At 42.6% G+C, this 22,301-nt stretch overlaps 1 long non-coding RNA gene across 1 annotated transcript in view; it reads right to left on the bottom strand.

Annotated features, from left to right (window-relative positions):
• Positions 1 to 22,301, bottom strand: part of LOC138912268 (uncharacterized) — a 34,124-nt gene that overhangs the window by 8,097 nt on the left and 3,726 nt on the right. The window contains exon 2 of the long non-coding RNA XR_011417786.1: positions 7,248 to 7,276. This is a non-coding gene — a long non-coding RNA (uncharacterized lncRNA). The remainder of the gene's footprint in view (positions 1 to 7,247; positions 7,277 to 22,301) is intronic.

The following is a 22,301-nucleotide window of genomic DNA, read 5'->3' as shown; positions in this document are numbered from 1 at the left end:
ATGCGAGTGCCTGCCACTTGAAGTCCTTGGCATGAGGAGTGCTGCTCCTCGAATCCTTTTTCCAGCCGGCTGTCGACTGGCGGGGCGGTAAGTTTGGCCTGGTAATCAGCATCGACAGTTGGCCAAAAGTTTGTCAAGAAGTCTCGAGCTGCCAGTGATAACTGCGGGCATGCCACGAGGTGCGGGATAATCCCAGTGTCTTTAATTGCGCCGCTTTAAAGGAGCTCAGCAGTGGCACGAGCTAAGGGATGTGGGCCTGGGGGATAAAGTAGGGATAAAGGATGCAGCCTGCCTACGGGATGTTCGTGGAGCAGCTACAATGAAATGGATTTTTATTGTTCCACCGCGTCGACAAACAAATTGGAAAAGTAAATAAAACAAAGGCAGGCTGTGGGCAACAGGCAAAGGGACGCAGGACGCAGGACGAAGGACGAGGCACGATGAGGATGCTGGAATGGAAGGTGTTGTCGTCGGGCACAAAGGACATAATGAATACGCTTAACTTTTAAGTCACGCTGTGCGAGATAACTTGGTGCGGAATAATGGCGCGAATAACGATGCTGACAAACAACAACAACTGGCACAACAAGGACAATGGGACCGCAGGGCGGATGGTTTTTCCATAAAGCAGCCACAGTTGCCACACTCTGCGCCCATCCCCCATCTTTGCGAGCTGGCATTAATGTAAATGAGACTCATTGAAATGTCAATATGACTTTCAATGCTTCAATGGGGCATGCTCTCAATCCAGGCTGCGCAATTAAACCTCGAAGTGGTGGCCTTATCCACGTGTCCACCGCCCCCCAATTTCCGCCCCACTACGCTCATGGCCGAAAAAGCGCGAAGAGCTGCGCCTTAAATCAATTGGCAAACATACGGACGGCGGAGGGTGATCCCAGTGGGCGGTGGGCGGAAGTGGGCGGCAAGCTAAAAGTGGCCAAAAACTCATTAAACCGTTACGCGCAGTTGCAGCGAATGAGTCATCGGCAAATACTCCCTAACAGGCGAGTACACACTCACGTTGAAACAGGGAGGTCACAGTGAATGATGCCAAAGTTCAACTGATTTCGATCATATAATACCTTCTGTAGCCCCTCTACACATTGTTATTTTCACCAAAAGTCAAAGCCAATATACAATCTTGTGTGGAGTTTTGCATTTTATTCGACAACTTTTTCATTAGATTTTTTGTGAGGCAAAAAGAATTCATTGCCCTGCAAAAACTTTGATAGCCTGACAGAGGATTCCGGTAAATTGGTTCCCCCCACAAGTGTTCACTGTACAGTGCACACATATAGATAGTTAAGCTTCCTGCCCGGCACTCTCCCTCCCCTACCCATCCCTTCCCCTCCTCGCTCCTAAACTTTGTCGATCTGTTCCTGCAAACTGTCAACGATGGCAAAAATTTTCACGAATTTGTTAGCAAATGCAATCATTTTGTTACGTGGTTTTATTACAGTGGTTGCTCTGACGCCGTACCTCTGGTTCATCGCAGCGATGCAAAGCCAATAACATGAAAATGCTCGTTTATAGATGCCCGAGCTCCGTTCTGCTCTGCTTTGGTCCGTGCAACGGGGCGTATACGTAACCGTGTGCAAATATTGTCTCAATTTGGTGCCGTTCTACTCGTACTACTCGAACTACTACTACCACTGCACTTGGCTTGCCTTCGTCGAAGGGCAAATAGAGTTGGGAGTTGAGTGAGTCGAGTTCCGCCCAGATGCAGATGCAAATGTGGATGGGTGCTGGGAAATGTGGGTGTGTGGGAAATAAACAATTTGTATGCGAATTTTGCCTTTGCCATGCGAGAGGAGCCCATGAATATGAAAATATTCCGCTTCTCTTTGCAACCCTTCTGCTTCTCCATCTCCATACCTTCTGCATAAGCAAACAGTGAGGAAATTGAAAGCAAAATATGATGATGTTCGATTGGCAGATTCTGTGTGCGGCAATAGAGTCGGGAGTCGGATTCGGAATCAGCATCAGAGGGCACTAAACTATTCCCTTCCAGCTCAGCGCACTGGCCCCCTCAAATATTTGGCTTAGCCAGCTGGCCGAAATTAAAGGCTCATGCAAATGTCCTCATGCGCTCCAGTAAGCCCTGCATTTGTCTAAGCCGATTTCAGGGGCACCGCACCGTGAACCGAAACAGACGAGCGATAACAAAGCCAGAAGTTGGGCATATGGTTACGTTGCTGGCCATAATGGCACACGGGGAAAACAGGATCGTACATCCGCAGAGGCAAAAGTAATAGCTGTGATCTGATTTTCCTAGTTTTGACTTCAATATTCTGAATAAAGATTGCCTTTTATTTGTTGATTTTTTTTGCCTACTCTTGTATTCATTTGCTACACAATTCATATTGTACTTTTCTGTAGAAAAACCATGAATAACTCGAGGTGACAGAAAGTTGTGTTTTTTGTGTCAATATTTTTTTATTTAAATATTTTATAAACTTTGTCAATAGAAAGCTTTAGCATTTAAATTGGTGATGATCAAAAAAAGCTCTTTTGAATTTAAACGGCAAGTTAAACGCGACCGAATAGACCTTTGGCATCCAAAAGAAACACAGGATTATCAAAAAATACATCAAATTGAAGTGGATTATATTCATAAATTTTTTCCTGTGCGCCCCATTCAGGACATCCTGATGACGATGATAATTGCAAAAAATAACTCCGGCAAACATGGCCGACAATATACGAAAATCGCATTTAATTAATGCACGAACATTGCCGACATCACTGGGGTAACTCTTTTGTGCTGCGAGAATCAACTTCAGACATAACTCCAGGCAATAGCAGGATGAGGGTGTGGGGAGTACTCTCCGCGGGAGTACGAGGATTGGGGACTGCAGGAGGACCCGTTGAAGAGCTGTCAAAGTGCTGCGGGACAAAATGGCTGCCGCTGTCTGCATTTGTATTAATGGCAGCCATGCAAGGATGCAGCTCGAATAAGGACGGGCGGGTGGGTCCTGGCAAAGGTGCAGTTATTTGACTGCCTTTGGCAGTTTCAAGTGCACGGGCATGTGTGCATAAACGAGACTCCTCCAATTCCCGAGCTTTTCCTGTGGTGGCATCTACATCTGCATCTACGTGGAAAATCAGAGTGGCGAACGTGCGCCAAGCGCTTGCATTTATTTTGCAATTACTCTGCTCAAGCGTGGGGCCTTCAACTTTGCCTCAGAAACTCAAATATAATTCCGTCTAATCAACACTTTAAGTGAACTAAATTTATTATGAACCAGAAAAACGTTCGCCAGGCGAGCAAAGTGCCTGCTGCTTTGCTGACCAATTAGTAACGTCTCCAGGAGAAATGAGAGCACAGCAAAATGTTGCACAGTTCAAAAAATGCACTAAGTGCTAAATAAATCATATAAATTTTCACAATTTTCCAAGTGTATAAAATGCAAAACCTAATATAGATACAATCCTGCATAAATCAATGCCAACTTAAATACTTCAATTAAAAAGCCAGAGCATTGACTTGATATGCGGCATTTCAATTCGATATGCTTGAAATGTAAATTTATTCCGCTCTATTTCGAATTGAGAGAATTTGTTCTTCTCGCTTCCACTCACGTAATTTAAGTCGCCATATTGCTTTTGCTCTCTTGTTTGAAGGCAGAGAATCTACGAGGGAGAAAAATCGACAAAATTATATTATTTAATATCAATTATACCAGTATTGCATGGAAAAACTATATGCGCATAAATACCAGAAATATATTTATATTTTAGGTTTTCAAAAAAATTTAATTTCAACGGGAGTTTCCAATATGTTAAATCAACAAACAATTTAATTATTTCATTTTTGAATTTAAATTAGATAAAAATTCTCTGTGTGAAATATTGAAAGTGCAGCAGACCAGAACAAACGTGAAAATGTCAAGCGGGCGCGGAAAATAGTAAATCAGGAGCAGGTCAGGTCGGAAGGTCGCAGAGAACGCCTTCGAAAGAGCGCTGCGATGGCATTGATGAATTTCGCCATGACAGGGCGTGCAATTAGCTGGCGAAAGTGGCTATAATTAGGCAACCGGGGCAGCAGTGTCCGTGACCAGGCACAAAACCCGGGGACGAATGCCTAATGAGCCAGCTCCGCCCGAAAGGTGAAACAAAGTCAGCGGCCAAGCGGCAAGTTGGCAAATTGCAGTCGCAAAAGTCAGAGTGCAACATCCAGCGTCATCGTCATCGTCAGTTCGCTGCAACTCATCATTTGCCGGAGTGTTGTTGGGGGAAATTTGCATTCTTGTCTTTGACTTTCGTTTTGCGATTTTTCATCACCTTTCCTTTGCTTTCCAGCAGCATCGGCAGCATCAGCAGCAGAATGCAAAACTGTGCGCCCATAAACTACTTTTTAGCCTGGCTGGCCAACTGGCTGCCCCTCCTGGATGCCCCCACTCCCGGTATCTTGGCAACTGGCCACCAACTGTGTCAACCAGTCAAACTAGTTTCCACTCTGCTCCTCGTGGACTGAGCCGCAAACTGCAAATGCTGATTGCTCTCCCAGCTGCAACAGCAACAGCAGCAGCAGCGGCAATTGATTGAAAGAGCTCGCTCCTCTTTGGCTCTTTGGGTTTACAGCTATACAAAAATACAAAAATATTCGCTATTTTCGCCATTTATGCCTTGAACCCTGGTCCCAGTTTTCCATCGCCACTCGACTGTATTTCCCCGGTCTAAGCGAAAATGTTCTGGCCCCGTAGCACTTGAAGGCCACTCAGCAGCTGCGGTGAATGGACGGTCAGCTAATTTTATCTGCCTCCCAATCCCAATTCAAATTCAAATCGAAATCCTGTCCAATCGACACTGGTTTCGTGACGTTCACGCCCAAATGGAATACCAACTATTTGCTAATATCTGCTGCTTATATAATCCGCTGTGAAAAGCGGAAAACTCGTTTTCCCCGAGCAGTCGAAAACTTTTGTTAATTTTCGCATTATTAATATGTTGTATTGACAGAAAACTTTAATCAACTTTTTACTGGTTTGTTGATTCGTTTGCGGGCAACGAAAGTTTGGCCCAAAAACCGAACTGAGGCCACAAATGAAATGAAAATACTTTCTGCCATTTTGATTAGAAGTTTTGCAAGTTGAGAATTGCATGAAATGGTCGAATAAATTGTTTATTTAATGTCCGACTTGTTGCCTTTTTCGTGGCTTCGGGCACGTACAAAACTCCGGACTTTTCGCACGTACAATCAGTCAAAGTAGTGAGGGAACGGAGGAGCAGCGGGAAAAGGACCTGGATGATGCACATAAAGTTTAAAACGTCTGAGCCCTTTAAAACGCAGCTCAGCCGTTGATGGCCCTTCTGGCCGAGCACTTGCGAATATTTCTGCTAAATTGCTGGAATATAAAACACATTTTTCCCCATCCCGACCCAGTCCACTTTCACCGCAGACAATTTGATAGAGATTCCGTTCATTCGGAAGCTCAAAAAATAAATTCGGTCTCAATTTCAGTTTTACCCGAGCAATTGCAAACATTTTCGCATTTGCCGCCGCAGAAACCCCGCCGCAGAGAAGGGGAAGTCGGCGGGTTTAGGCCACAAAAGCAAATTAAAACATTTGCCAACAAAACCGGAGCAGTTTAATGCATTTCGCTGGGCCCGAGCGATTTACCAATTTACCATTTGCCACCCGCGGTCCGTTTGATAACTTAACTGGAAATCCCTCTGCCGGCAGTTTGGCTTCCGTCAGTTGGCCCAGCAATTAATCACATTTAATTTATCAATTGTTTCGACCGAAAACAGGGAGATTAGGCGAAACAATAAAAGCGAATCTGCTGTAATTATTGGGGCAACGCGACAACAAAGCAAACGGATGCTGTTAATTGGATCGCGTTATGTAGGTAATAATACGGTAGGTGAATAAAAACAACAATAAATTTCAGAAATATTAATGGATTTTAGGACATTTCTTGGACGGGGGAAAGTAAATGCTGAACTATTATTTTTACGGTTCTTTTATCGATAAAATTAATTGTATTCCAAGCCATTTATTAATATTCTTATTTGATGTGCTACTGAGCTTTGACTAGTCCAAACTATTAGAAAAATAAAATTAAGTGAATGACATAATAATCTCATAACATTAACTATTGACCATGGACTTTAAAAATGCCATTTTATGCCCTTTTAAAGATATAAAGCCCATTATAAAAATATTTAATATATTATGTTGGTGATTAAACAAAAATAACTTTATTTAGCCAAATTATGATCAGCCAAAGACCAAAGCGATCACATAAATTAATATGCTTACCTATTTCTAAATACTTAAAGTTAGTTTAATTTCTTGCACTCTTTATAATATGTATAAATTTGAGTCGGTACTAAGAAGAGAAGCCCCTTTTGGCTTTATGAAAAACCCCAACAGCTTCTTGGTTTATATGGATACCCACTCCTTGACACACACTCGCCATCTCCACACTTTCAGGCCAGACTCATTCATTCAGCCGTGGTGGAATGTTCGGCGCTAACTGATCGGGCAAACAAAAACAGTTTCTCGGGTGTTTGGAGCTGGAAAAACGTGTGCCACATGTGGATAGGATGGGATGGGGGGATGTAATGGGATGGCATGGAGAGCCCCGACTTGATGGGAGTTTGGGTCCAGGTTCGACGGCGTCGATAGGCAGCGTTAACTGTTGTTCGAATTTGTCTGTGGTCAGTGACCCAGCCCATTCGCTGGAGATGGAAGGGGTTTCTGAGGCGGGGCCTAGCCGGCAAAACAAACATGTTTTAAGGCAAAAAGAAACATTAAGAGAGCCCCGGCGATCTGCTACACTTTCATACGAGGGAGCGGGGAAGGCGGCAGTAAGAAACACATTAACTTCGGTCAGTACATGAATACGAGCGCTCGTTAGGAGATGTGAAGGTTCGGTGAAGGGGTCGGAGTTCGGGAAAGCGGACAACCCCTTGCGTGCCGAATGCCATAAAACCTCTGAAGAACCGGGGAACGCACAGCGGAGTCTATAAACTATAATTTGAGAGTCTTGGCCGTGGCTCGCAATTATCTTCTGCCGAACATGGAGCGCGATCAGCGAGTTCGTCGCTTGAGTCTTTTGTTTCGGACTCTCTGCAGATCGTCGCACCATTAGAAGAATCCCCGAATGTGCGGCACCAGAAATTAATTCAAATATCCCAGAATGGCTGTAAATTATTCAGATATTTACTTAGAGAGGGCCGTGTGAAGTGCCCGCTTTGCTGGTGGCTCCCATGGAAATTATGATATTATATTTACTTACATTTCCTCAAGTTGATGCGATGCCCAGGCCTGCAAGAAAAGAGAAAAGGCGAAAAGGGGGAATTAATATTTAATTGCACATTAACGTACGCATCGGAGGTAATCCTCAGAGGCGTTCGAAACAATTCTGCCCGAAGCTCGCATATAATGCGCTTTTTCAGCACTGAAATTTGAGTATGGATTTTAATTAAATCGGGAAGAGAGAAGACTTTTGCGGTGAAAATTTAAGCTTTCCATTCAAGGCTGCCGCTTGTTCTTGGCCAGATTCGAGCTGCGAGTGCAGAATCTGCAGCCCACATACGCTATAGTATATCAAGCGCTAATTAAGCAAGACTCGGCTCGACCCCCTAGAAACTTTTACTAAACTAAAAGCGAGAAGACGAGCAACGAGAGCAGCGGCAAAATTAAATTAAGCACTACTGTGGGAAAATGTCTTGGAGCGTAAAGCAATAAGAACATTTCCATGTTCCCCCTAAAAAAGTGGTTTCCACCAAGGAAACCACACGGTTGAGGGATCTCAGAGGAGTCGGAGCCGAGGTAGCCAAGCGTACAAGTTTTCCCAAAGCCCGGGGCCAGACATGTGTCAAGGTTATACTCCTCCAACAATTAATGCGAAGCGATGGGAGGAAAACTCTTCGTTTAGCCAACTCACAGCCCCTGAACTCTCGGGGGAATATCTCAATAAAACCCGGAGGGGTAAGTGGAAAACGATGCCGGACAGGGAATGCCGGAATTTTTATTGCCTTAAGCTCGGGGAAACACACGCATGGCACAGGTTGAAGTGTAAATCACATTAAATCGGAGAATTTCCATGGCAGTCGGTCGATGGTGGCTGGCAGCTCCTCCTGTTGGCACCGTTTATCAATTATCAGCAAGGACCCACCGCCCGCCGTCCCTTTCCAGGGATTCTGACAACAAGGAGAATCGATTACACAAACAAGCTGAGGCTGGGATAGCAGTACGGCAGTGCTCCGGGAAAAAATTGAATTTATTTTCCATCAATATTGCTTCTATGCCAGGCTCAGGCCGAAACCGAAACCGAAAAACCCTTTCGGCTTTTTTGTCCTGCCGGAATCGGAGAGGCTTGACCATTGGCAATTTAATTTTCCATGAAATGCGAATGTTGCCTCAGCTCCTTTGCCGTATTATGGCTTTGCATATTTGTATTTATAAATTGCCGGAGCGAGTGTGCGTGGAAATTTTCATTTACAATTTCAATTCAATGCTTTATCCGCACACAAGGCCACATAGCTCATAGTTGAAGGATCTCCGCCGTAAGAGTTATTTATGTTTACATTATAAATGAGTGCTGCGGCTGCCGTGGTCGCTGGCATTGTTGTTATTGGCCAGAAGAGCGCTGGAAATCATTAAATATTCCGCATTTCATTTTACCTTCACTGCACGGCAAATATTTATACTCTTGCGGGGGATGTGCATATGACCCAATACGCCAGCCAACAGTGTTTAAAACTTATTTAATTAGTGCTCAAATGAATGATTATTTCGAGTGCCTATTAAATTGTGGCGATATAAAATCGACCACCAATTGACAAAATTAAGTGAAACTGCTTTGAATTAACTCAGCTTTAAGGCCTTTATCTTGCATACGGCACAATAATGAAAAAAATACGTATTTATTTGTATTATAAGTATCATGAGCACTTTACGCATAAAGCTGCTGGGAAAAAATTAATAAATCTTATACGAGCATAAAAGATTGACAGACATAATAAGAAATCAATAAAGTTAATATCGTGTTGAACTGGATAAGAAAATTAATATTAATCTTTTTATTGGGCAGAATTTTATTTTATTTTATTTACCAACTCACGGTTTCATGAGCTGTGAAAGGTTAATTATATTTAAATTAAGCAAGGAAACCCATAAAGCATAGACAGCTTTGATTAACTTAGTGTAGCTTGACCCTTAACCCTCGACCATTACTCCCTCCACCAGTGTTTATTATTCGGAACCCTCGAACCCATTTAAACGACGCCCACGTGACTGCAAGTTGATCCTGCAGTTTAAGACGAACATCACGTAGCCAGCCAAATGCTTTTCAAAATATTTTCACTAGGTCGCCTGGTGCCATAAAATAAAACAAAATAAAACGCGCATTTTCCTCGACGTCTGGGACGTGACATAAATTAAATTTTTCACCATTAATGGCAAATATTATGAGCAGATACCAAGTGAAACTGAACGGAAACTGTAAAACTTGTAAGCTGGCAAACTTTTCGCCGGGTAAAGTATTTCAATTTACAATGGGGACGAAGGGAGAACTTGGATCCGAAGTTGAGCCAAGTTGAATTGGCGATTGTTGTCGACTCGATTGAACAGCAGACTGCATCTCCTTTCCCCGCTCGAAGTTTGTTAATTTCACAAAGCCAAGACTGAGCTATTTGGATTTTTGCGAGATGCAAATCTGTTGGAATATGCTGCAAAATATGCAACAATTCCAGATGTGCAATTGTCCGGTCCAGAAATATTGTTTGCCCATTTAATCGCACCCCTAAGCCCCACTTTTGTATTTTGACATGGCGAATGCAGCCGGAATTTTGTGTTCCCTGAATATTTCTGGCTTTCTGCTTCATTGATTTCCCCATGAATTTTGCACTAAGCTGCCGAGCTGGGAAATTGTTCGACCGGGAATCACAAACCTAATTCAAATTGCTGTGCAATCTCTGTGCGAGGAGCAAAAAGAGCTCTGTTAAGTAGGCAACCACTCTTCGAGAGTGAGATGAACAATTCGGGGGATCGTAAAGGGTTAGTGCTGCAGCAGCAGAACAATTGCAACACTATCTAAACAGACAGCCCATTCAGTTTCCTCGGGCGTGAGGGATTTTAAGGGCCCCTGGCCCCAAGACTCCTCCAACTCCTCTTGACCGACTTGTGCTCGTGCTGAGCAGAACAAAAAAAGGAAAAGCCATCCCTCCTCTTCCCGGGTTTATGGCTCTGTTCTATTTCATCAGCTCGGGCTTAGAGCTCCGACCATTTCCAGCTTCCCTTCGACTGACCCCAAAATCCGGAGTCCTTCCCTCTACCAGCATCAGCTCACATTTCGCAGTCCGCGCTCATAAACATTTTAGTGGCGGGGCACGTTCCATTTTGCGCCGAAATGCGTGTAAATTGCTTTCGCTTTGCTTTAGCCGCTGCAAATGAAACTAAAACGCTGACCGACTGTTGAATAGTTCGGACCGACATTCCGCCTGCCTTTTTCCCCCTTTTGGCCAGCTTGGCAAATGGCAAATGTTTGCATACGCCGACGTGATGCCGAAAGGATAATGGAAATTTCTAAAAATTGTATCGCCCAGTCGGCCCTCAGCACCGAAACAATTTTGTAATCGAAAAAGTTTGCCAGGCCTTCTGGCCCAAAGCAAACAATTAGTTTAGGGTCTGTGGGGAAAGTTGGGGGCATGGCCATTCGAGTGCCATGCAGTTCAACTGGCAAATGTCAGATGTTTTTATTTATATCCCTTAATCGTTTGCTCATGTCACGAGCTCAGTGGCTCTGACACACTCGACTGGAGTCCGTCGAATTGCGACAGCTATGAACATGTTAGAGTGGCTACAATAGTCAAAAATGCAGAATATGGTAAACTGATGTTAGAGCTTGATGCTTCAACACAAAACATTTAAAAATGTTTTTTAAAAAAAGAATAGATTTTTAGAAAAAAAAATATAAGTTTTGAGTGTAGTGAGTTCTTTTACATAATGATGATCGATTTTATGTTATTTGATATCAATTTGATATGCTCGAAATACAAAGAACCGGCTCTATCTCGCTCTATTTGGAATTAAAAGAGTTTGTACTTCTCGCTCCCACTCACATAATTTAAGTCGCCACATTGCAACTTCTTTTCTTTTTTTTCGAAGTCAAAAAATCTCGGAGACACAAAATTTTAGTAAAAACTATATGCGTACACAATACCGGAAATTTACCATGCGCATATCGATTTGACCCCGAATCCATAAGAAATAGAAAGAGCTATGATGAGCCAATTTCTACCCTAAACACAATATTAATTCATTGGTTATGGCAAAAGATGTTCCAAAACAGGAGATACATCGAAAACCTGCACAAGGGGATGATTGAAAAATAAATAAGACTGAAGTCAACCACTGAAATTATGCTTTGTTGACCCACGCTCCGCGGCAGTCCAAGATTTCCTGTGATTACTCCACCGAAGGTTCCGCATTTCCTCCCCCGCCGAAATCCGCATTATCTGCACACCCGCCCCGCCGCAAAACCATTAATAATGCTTAAAATTTAAGTCCTGGCAAATTGGTTTAGCCAGAGCCGCAAAAATATATATTCCCACAGCCGGCAAGGAAGCGCAATCTGAGTGCCGAAAATGTTTGTGTCGCAGTTAATTATAACGCTTAAGCTGGCAGCCGAAAAATTCCTGCCTGCGGGCTGGAATCAAGGGGGTTTGTATATATGTATAAAAGGAGCTGGGTTTTACCTGTCAGGCGTTAATAATTCACTTGTCGACCTGCCGCAGAAGCCAAAGAGCAAAACTAAACTGCTCTGACAGCAAATTTGCTTTTAGTTTCGCTGCGAAAAACTTCCACATGGTTAACTAATTAAAAGTTATTAGAACACTCCCGCCCACTTTTGCTTCGGCAAATTTATTGAAATTTATTTCGTTTGTGCGACACGAAATTCACATTAAAATCGACTTTTATGCGGCACATCTCTCGACAAGGACATGACAAGCTCCTGCCAGCTAATGTGCCCCGTGGAGGTCCTAGTCCTGGCCAATTACCTGCACCTGATGGGCCCCAGGTCAGCTTTAATTAAACGAAATATTCGTTCTGTCCACAAGCAGTTATCGCTGCCCAGTGTATTTTTGGGGCAATTTAAAATGCAAAAAGACGCTCGAAAACAGGGCAAAAGGACCTTTTCTGATGGGGTGTGTGTTTGTCGGGACCTAAAAGCAAATATTCATCTGGGTGCCGCCTCGTGTTCCACAATTTTTATTGGCATATTTACCGAAAATTAAATGGAGCGTAAAGCAATCTGCCCCAGCTTCCACTTCCACTCGCCCTGCCCTTTTGGGTGATTTGCACACGCGGCGTATGCGTAATTTGTATGCCATTAAGGCGAGGGGCACAAAGACGAATTACATTAATTGCTTAGGCATCCCCCTATATATTCTATATAGAATGTATATACATGGAAAGCTGCACTGCCTCTTCCCACTGAAACGCATTCAATTGTAAATTTCGTACTCGACGCTATTGTTGATTTTTGCAGCATCTGCCTCCTTTTGATCTCTCCCAGTTTTCATATTCCTTGATAATTGCTTTTATTCGCTTTTCAGGGCTCTCGTTCTTTTTTCCCTTGTTTGCAATCAATTTGATTCTCCTGGGACTTGACCAGAAATTAATTAAAATGCAAATTAATTTGCAATTATGAGAAAATCCCTCATAGAACCTGCTGCTCATAGATACTTTCTGCCATCGATTCTGCATGAAATTAAATCGATATGCAAATAAGCCCTTGCCTCGAACCCAGCAGAAAAAAAGGAGAGTAAATAGTTCAGAATAAATATTTGGCCATGAATTAATTGCTATTTTACATTGTTTGCTCAACTATAAGAAAGCTAGATGATGACAGTGCGACTTTTTCAGGGATTACACGCGGAATGAGAAGGGCGAAGCTGGAAAGAGTGCTTTAGTTTTGTGGTAGGATTTTTTCAGAGTTACAAGCATTTTATGGGAAACTTGTGGCACTTACATACCAACAGTCTCTAATACATTCACACCTCAACAAGAATTGCTAATATCATTTCTTTTGGTTTCTCCAATTTACCCTTTTCCTTCACCTTAAAGATAAACGCTTATCGATAACCGCAGTCGTGCGTGCCGTTCAGTCACACATACAAATCAGCAAATGGAGAGACTCACTCGATAAAAGCCAATAATCGCATTATCCGTTAGGCAAATCCACTTACACGGAAATCAATCAGCCCCATTATTGTCTGGATATTCGAATAGTTGCCATGACCACAGCGACAAAAGCAGGCGAAAGAAAATGGCCAATCAGTGGAAATCTGGGTAAGCAAAGTGCAAGCCACTGGAGGATTCGTATAAGTCCCCTAAAATACCCTCTACAGTCTACTGATGAAGGTGTATGCTGCAGGTAGTACTGGAGCAATAAAAATCAATTAGCAGGGTTTAATTTCTATTCTACAGTTTTAGACAACCGATTTTGTATGGTTTTAAGTCGTCTTAGGAAAAGATAGTTGGTTTGAGCCCTCCAAAGGATAATCTATCTTACTATTATTTTGCAAAAAAGGGAAAATCTTTGTCGAATTAAACCTAATATTATACAATTTAATTGTTAATCAATTAGTTTATTTTTCAGAAGGTACTGGATATTGTACAGTCGATTCTCCCGGCATGGCTATATATCCATGGTCTGGGGCATATGTTAAATCAGTCGGCGATAGCATCGAATGCCAAGAGGGAAGTTGAAAAGTGGCAATATGAGAATGAGGGGCGAAATCAGAGGTTAATCACCCCTGCAGGGCACGCAACACAAACACAAAGACAGGCACACACACGCATACATTAGCTCCACATGGCTCTCTGTCTGTGTGTTTGTGAATGGGATTCGATGCGAGACTTGGCCAGAAGTTGGAGTTAAGGACACGACTTGGCAAGGGTGGGCCTTCCAGCTCGTAGCCCCCCAGCCCTTTATTTTCCCCCGAAGAAGGCGCAAAGCTTTTTGCAAAATGGCGCACTCACATGTGCAACTGTGTAGTGTGAGTGTGTGTGTGCGCTTACCACTTGAAGTTCTCGATTTGACTCGAACTGAACTTTTGCGTGTTTCAATACCATAAATACTGCATGCCTGTCTGCCCCTGGGAAAAGCAGACTGGGTGGAAAATGGGGCGGAAGGAGTCACATATGCGGTAGACACACAAATAAAATATGGCCATTATTTGTCATCAATTTTTGGGTATTTTTTAGTGCACTTTTAAAAGGATTTAATTTTGGGAATATTTTATTTTTTATTTTAGAACAGCGATTAAGTTACTTTTATTATTAAATTTGTATTGAAAAGCAATGTTTAGAAAAAAATTTAATAAGTATCAACTAAGGTTTCTTGTAATTAGTTACATTTGATTAACAATACAAAAAATATTTCAAAGTTATTAAATGATTAAATGTACGCCGATTGTAAATAAAAAGTTAAGATAATATTTAAACACATTTTTTTCTCTGTACAATTATTTTTGTGTTTCCTGGACAAGTTTAACCCAAAAGCATAAACAATCTCAATCTTTCTTTGGCAACTTTACCTCCGAGAATGTCCACCCAGCAATGAAATTTATCTGTGCAGAATCGCTTCACATTGAATGCTGAATATACCAAACCTAACATTTTTATGGCATATCAATTAATGCTGCAGTAATTGTAAATTTTAATCATGGAGAGTGGACCCCGCATAGATGATGAGCTCCCACAGACTTTGAGTTGACAAATGATGGACGGATGAATCATCCCCTTTCGCAGGACCTTCGACGACCCCCCTTTCGAACACATTTTAGCACACAATCAAAATCCATACGAAATGAGCTGCGCTGCTCCTTATTTAGCTCCTTCGGTTGATTATTTTTTCATTAGCGCCCCGAGGCAAAACTCCCAGGGGGCGGTGGCGGTGGCTATATTCAGAAGGGGCGGGGTCTCTCGCTTGGCCACACGAAAGAAATGTCACAGTCCATTCTTATTTATTGGAATAATTTCCGGAGTGTTTCTGTCACTCTGCTTTCAAGGGGGTGTGGGCCGTTGAATGAATCATTGGATTTACAAGCTTTGCATAGGCAAATAAAAACAGAGAAATAGAATAAAATAAAGCGAAAGAGAAAGCCCCAAAAGACACGCCATGTTGGGGTGCGGAGGAAAGCCCTCAAAAGTGGAAAATTTATATATTTTAGAAACATAAATAAAGCTGGTCTCAAATGCAAGGGACTAAATGTCAAACATTCGTTTGTCCCCAGCCCGCGGGGCTCTTTGATGCAGTTCGTCGAGGCGTTGAATGCCACCCTCGCTTTGAGGCCCCTTTTTATTTGGTTTTCCACCGCCCCTTCTCCCTATTTTAACTTTCCCTCTTTTTTGGCCCGACCACCACCCTTTGCGTTTTGTAATAGAGTTTAATGCAACTTTGGCGGCGGGATGACTGGCTGGCTGACTGCCTGGCAAAAGCCTTTTCCACAGACACAAAAACCGAAAAGAGTGAGAGATCCTGAGGGGGGATGTCCCAGGGGATTGAGGGGTTGCATTAGCAGGGACCTTCCCTTAAACCGAATGCATAGAAAATTCTATGAACCAACGGCCACAACAAGGAGCAAGAACAACAGCCGGCATTTTGCCGAAAAAAGGACTTGCTCGTGCCGAATTTATTGATTTTTGTTCCTGCTGCTGCCGCCGCCGCCGCATCCTGAATGAAGCACACACTCACACAGATACAAACGCACACACAAACACAACTGGCTATATGTGCTCGGCTATATCCTCCCCAATTTTGGCGAGGCGATCGAGCAACCCTCTGAAAAACGCTGAATGCGTGGGGTGGTTTCGTTAGTTTTTCACGAAAACAAGGACAACAAGAGCAGCAACAACAAATGGATGTGCAATCAGCAACAATAACAACGACAACAACAATAAAGGAGCAGGACAACTTGTCCAACAGCTGTTCTCCACTTTCGAGGACAACAAGGACGATGATGATGATGATGAGAAGGCGATGCTGAGTCTCCTCATGATATGCAAATATTTGACGAGCGCAATAAACGCTGAATTTTCGTGCAGTGTAAGAGGAATAACAACAGACAGAAATTCGGGAAGGAAGGAAGCAATTGCCCACAGGACGAAGGACATACAGAGAGACAAAGAGAGAGAGAGAGTGAAAAGTGACGCATTAATGCCCTTCGTGTATTGTCAGCAATTGTTTTACCAAATTTTTCTTTGGCTAGCATAGGCGAATAGCTCTATTTCACTAAGAAAGGAATAAATCCTGATATATTAATTCATTTGAGACTTTATTTCTAAGCTATAATGACCAAATTTAATATATTAAAATAAATATGAGTAATTAACAAAAAATGTTTAAAAAGAAAATTCAAAAATAATATAAATATTTAACAGAAATACACATTTCTAGAGTAGCTGTATCTTTCAATATAATGAACAAATATTTATCTTTGCTAAAGGCATTTTGGCCTGAAGCCAATCTATGATTTAATGAACTATCTATGAGCAATATTTTTAATAACATTTCAATAGAGTTGATTTACATCAAATTTCATTTACAGCCGACACGGCAAAAATAATATAAATATTTAACAGAAATACACATTTCTAGAGTAGCTGTATCTTTCAATATAATGAACAAATATTTATCTTTGCTAAAGGCATTTTGGCCTGAAGCCAATCTATGATTTAATCAACTATCTATGAGCAATATTTTTAATAACATTTCAATAGAGTTGATTTACATCAAATTTCATTTACAGCCGACACGGGCAATTGGTCCTTTTTTGGCACATAAATAACCCTGTCCCCTTAATATCCTGCCAAAATGCGTGACCAAAAGTTAATGCCCGGATCGAAGACAGGGTAAAAACAACAATAACAGCCAACACCAACAAGGGACTGGCGACGGGCTACAAGTGTTTGAGTTGCCGGCCCAGGATTCTGCTCCAGACAAATGCAAACCCATTACGGAGAGATGATGATAACCGGAATAAGGATGAGGATGAGGATGGCTCAAGACCCAGAGCTTTATATGCAAAGGAAACTCGACAAATTACGGGGAACAGCCAAGGGAAAACCGTCAAAGGACGAAGGGGTGTGTGGGTGGGGAACGGAGAAAGCCGGAGAGAGCACACATGAATGGGCATAAGGAGAAAAATCGGCCAAAGCCGAGCGAAATAAAAATCCCATTGCCAAGTAGGGATATGCCTTTCAGTCAGCCAGGACGGCCAGGTGGGTCGACCAGGTGCCTGGTAACTGGCAACTGCCAACTGCCACGCCCCGCTGCACGTTGAACACACCTGCATGAGTCATGCTGCCCCCAGCCATCGCATTTTGGATTTCTGTTTATGTTGCACGAGAGTTTATTACGGCAAACAGCAGCAAGGACATCAGGCAACCCAACAACCCTGTTGGCTACACACCGGGAAAAGTTGTTTTCAGTTACTTATTTAACGATTACAAGATGTTAAGATTCCTCGCCTTAAAAATGTAAACAGTATTTACTAAAAAAATTAGTTCTTAGTTGTATTAGTTTTAAACATTTGTATTATAGTTTGTAAATATAAACTTATACCAATTAGAATATGATTTTTTAATATTTTTGGAGAAATATTTAAATCTTGTTTTCGAAATAAATTGTTCGACATGTTTTTAATTTGATGAAAGTGAATCCTAAGGGATTGCCAACGAATGGTTTGAAATGTATTGAGTAAAGCCTCTTACAGGAACTCACCCTAACGACTTTTAGATTGGTGATGGTAAAAATTAAAAAAAAAGAAACCCTGACAATATGATTTTTCCCTGTGTGGGTTTGCTTCCCTTCGAGACCCGAGTCCCGAATCCCTAGTCCTTTTGGCCGTCTGCTGCCTTTGCCTCCGGCAGCGGCATTTATGGCGCAAACTTGTTTAATATAATGAACACTGCGGAGCAAAGTCAGGCGGCACGTGAGTCAGCCTGCAAGCCGGCCTAGGAAAAGCAGGAGGACTAGAGAGTGGAAAACCACCCCCGGGGGTGCTAGAGTGCAGTGGAAATCAACCACCGACGACGAGTGGTGTTCTGGACCTGCAACCACCTTTCCGCAAATACGATGAACAAACACAATTTCTGCCGCTCGAATGATGCAGGGGGCTCTTTAAAAATGAATAAAATGCAGCAGCAGCAGGAGCAGCAGCAGGAGCCCTTTGATTGCATCACTCAATCGTCGTAGAAGAGAGTGAAAATTGCTTCGACTCGAGTCCTGTGGCTGCTCATTAGTCCTAGGCAGACGAAAACGCAATATGGCAGGCGTTTCTCGGAGCAGCTCTGATTGAAATCGACCACAAAACGAGTTGTGTCATGTAAATGTGGCTCTGGAAATCAGAGTTCCCTGTCTCTCTCTCGCTTCCTGGCCCGGCTGTCTCCGTCTCTGTCTGGCCATGTCTCGTCCTTGTGGCGCCGCTTGTTTAGGGCTTCTTTATTGGCCCGTTGCGGGGAGAAGTCGTCGTGCGTTTGCCTGCACTGAACTCCTTTGCAATTCCATCCTTTCACTGTGCTTAACATGGCAAATTGTTTGCGCAAAAGGACAGCATAATTGTCCAAAGAGAACATTTGAAAAGGAAATATAATCGAGACAAGATTGGATCCCGGAATCGCATGTTGATGAGCTTTGAAAAGTTGAAGCTGGAGCTGCCGTTCCATTTCCCCAATTAAATCGTTTTGGCCATTCACTCTCGTCGAGTGTTTCCATAGCCGCAGCTTAGCCAACTTTATGGATAGCCATCAAATGGATAAACATCAAACTGAGATGCTCACGATCCGGGGATTGACTGCGCGAATTGCACCCCGTCCTACGATTTTCTACCCCTTGCTCATAATTGTTAGCAGCCATAAATTTCAGATAAAGATAAAGGACTAACGCAAACAGACAGACTTTCTAACTCCGAGACACAGACACGTACGCACGTGTATCCAGGCGGATAACAGAGTTCATCTCTGCCACAAGCTCGCAATGGTACACTGAGAAAAAATCATAGCTAGGCGTATTTTCGGTAAGACGCTGTAAACAGAAATCTTATTTTGCAACTGATCAAATAACTATACAAACTGTTAAAATTATAACCTTACAGGCGAAATTAAAATAGCCAATATAAAATATAATAGCTAAAATTAATTTTAAATAGTTTGTGCATTTTCCCTCAGTGCAGAAGATATATCCACAAAAGCAGACACACACTCCGACAATAAAATGCGGGATTCAAATATGGAAAAGGGGGAATATCCCGGGATGGGGCCCAAATAAATTGAATGAAAAGTTTTATCTGGCAGCGAGTTAAGCTCGAAGCTAATCGCATCGAAGGCGATAAACAGGCGCGGTGGCAACTCTGGCACATATCTGCTATGCGCAGCGTAAATTCAATTTGCTCAAATTGAAAATGTGGTGCGAACTTCCACTTCCGTATTGATAGGATGCCGCCAACGCGCGCGCACACAGCCACCACGCATACAGCCACACTGGGGCCAGTGTGGCCAACTGCGTGTGGAGGGCACGTTCACTGATGGCTTAACAACTTATTTATGCTTAGCTATAGAGAACCCGTCCCGACTCCCCCAAAACTCCCCAACTACCCCGCATTTCGCACCATCGTCATGGCGACCGGTTCTTGTTGCTTCGCTTCGCTTGCTTGCTTTCCTTGTTTGCTTGTCGCGGCTTTTCATTTGTTTTTGGGGATGGCACACAGCCACAGCATCACATCACTCCCCCTTTTTCCCCCCTTTTCCCGCCTTTTCCCGGAGAACATGCTGGTGAATTGTCCTCAGCATTTTGTCTCCCGACTAAGGGCTGGCAATTTCATTTAAATTTAATTCCACTTTCTGGCACGTTGTCAGCGCTGTCAGTTTATTCAAATTCTCTTGTACCGGCACGCACGAAAACATCTATACATATATAGCCATGGCAATACATGTGTGCGTATGAGTCAAGGACCTGCTATAATCAAAATAATCAAAATAAATTGCAATATGAAACTATTTGCTCGGATAGACAAAAGGCGCTGTCGCTTGTGGCCCGGAATACGGAATATATGCCCCGCAGCAACAGAAATATCACGACACCTTTGGTGCCATCAAGGATGTGCATTTCACCATTTGATAGCCCTGAGTGGGGATTGTGTTCGGTCGTGGAATCATTATGATAATGCTGCTCCAGTGGGGCACAGAGCAGGGAGGACTGACATCGATTCGCAGCCATCAGTAGCATACATTTCGGGGAGATAGCACAAACTAATGACAAAGGCCCGCATAATTGTGTTACGCTCCCGGAAAAAGTCTAACAAATATGGGTCAAGAAAGAAATAGTCGGAAGCTGGCGTCCAGTAGAAGTTTTTCTGGGAACCGGGGGAAGGGGCTGATAAATTGTATGCAATTTATATATACAAGCGTGACTGACATGCAAATTGTGATAAATTAGAGGGGAAAACACTGGAGCAGAGGGTGTACAGTGTACACTTGCCACCCCTTTTTAGATCCTTTTTTCTTTTTTTTTTGTGAACACCCCCAACTGAGCCAACTTTGATAAGCAAACTTGCTTGACATCGAGCTGGCGATGAAGTATAGCGAACTCGAACTCTGCTGATTTTGCTGCTGCTTTGGCTTTCACTCGCCTGGCAATTTGATAAAGTTATTACTGGATGCATTTCGGGGCGGGAGCGGGAAAGTCGGTCAGCTTAATTAAGCCAATGAATTATATGCTCCACGCCGCACTCAATGTGGCTGCCTCCTGCTTTTGCATTCATTTTGAACTCTAATGAAGCGTAATTGATGAAGTTTCTGCATTATAAACATGTGATGTCCACTGATGAGTCGTTTTAATCAAATGAAATGCCACGGCTTTTGCTGTTGGCCAATTACACAAATTTGTCGGGTGGAAAGTCAAGTGCGGAAAGTGCCCAAGGAATATTGAATAAATCACACCCAAGGTGTTCGATCCACCCTTTGGTTGCCATGTCTTCTGTCTCTGCTAAACAAATTAATTTCGAAAAGTTCATTTAAAATTAATCTGCAAGAAAACTGCTTTGACTGTACTTGTGGTTAGATTAAGAGGTTTTCCGAAATGCCTTTAGTTAAAATTCCTCATAAACTTTTTTGTTTCTCTACCAGAAATTGCTAAAAATATGGTTTCAATTTAAACGAATTAATAAATATTAAGCTCACATAATTATGCGGTACTTAGGTTTTTGCCTATCAAAATACTAAATCATTTGGACAGTTTAAAAGAATTCACCAAATAGCAGTGGTTGAATAAATATGAAATTAATAAATAATTAGGTATTTAAAATGAATAATAGGTTGAGTGTCCACATTTTAGGCGGTTTTTGATAAACCGCTAGGATGATAATTTGGCAACATTTATTAAATTTAACATGAATTCCAAAACAAATTCCTTTAATTGGGGGATTATCTATGGAAGTGTGGTTGATATGCAATCATTTTATCCTCTCATTAAAAAAGCTTTCCTCAAATGTTGATATTAATATATTACACTTGAGTTCTTGGTAAGTAAAGGTATGTAAAGTAATACACATTTTCGATGAATTTGTACGCACCTAAGCCAAACAGTTGATTCCCCCGACTCCTTTCGTTATTTAATCCTCTGGCTGTGGATTAATTGCAATCAGAATCTTTCGAACTGAACGCAAGGAACCCCGATATAATGTGACTTACTCTTACTAATGGGAAACACAACGTCATTCACTTAATTTGACAGTCTGATCCGCTCGGAGGCATCTGCTCGACCATCCGGCCACCCAAATTGATATGTCTAATTAATGCAATTGAAACGAATTTCTAGCATGCAAATGAACGGCACACATCGAGTGCTCTGGCTTTTGGGCATGTGCTAGATGCTTGGACATGCCTCATTAGCCAAAGTGCCACAAACTTTGGCTCCTCTAATTGAATTAACACTAATGAGGTCTCTCGCACACACTCTGCGACTCTCTGAATCACCCGATCTCGGTGTCCCAGCGAGGTGTGAACTCCCCATCTGGAAAGGAGAGCATCCTTTTTGCCACATTATTCATGCATTCCCCACCACCCAGCCAGCAACCTCGTTCCTTGACGCGATAGTAAATTTAGCAAAAACTAAAACATCGAATGGGGGCGCTTTATGTGCAGGGCTGTCAATCAATCAATTTGGGCATTCAGCCGTGGCCAGGGTTGCCACCGCACCGTTTCGGTTGGTTTGAACATGAGAGATTTTAGTTCGCCAGCAGCCGAAACGAGCTGTAAATTCATTGAGCCACTTAAATTG

Source organism: Drosophila takahashii, chromosome 2R, assembly GCF_030179915.1.
Source record: "Drosophila takahashii strain IR98-3 E-12201 chromosome 2R, DtakHiC1v2, whole genome shotgun sequence".
Taxonomy (NCBI): domain Eukaryota; kingdom Metazoa; phylum Arthropoda; class Insecta; order Diptera; family Drosophilidae; genus Drosophila; species Drosophila takahashii.
The sequence above is the reverse complement of the archived record's forward strand: the minus strand, read 5'-3'. Positions and strand labels throughout refer to the sequence as shown.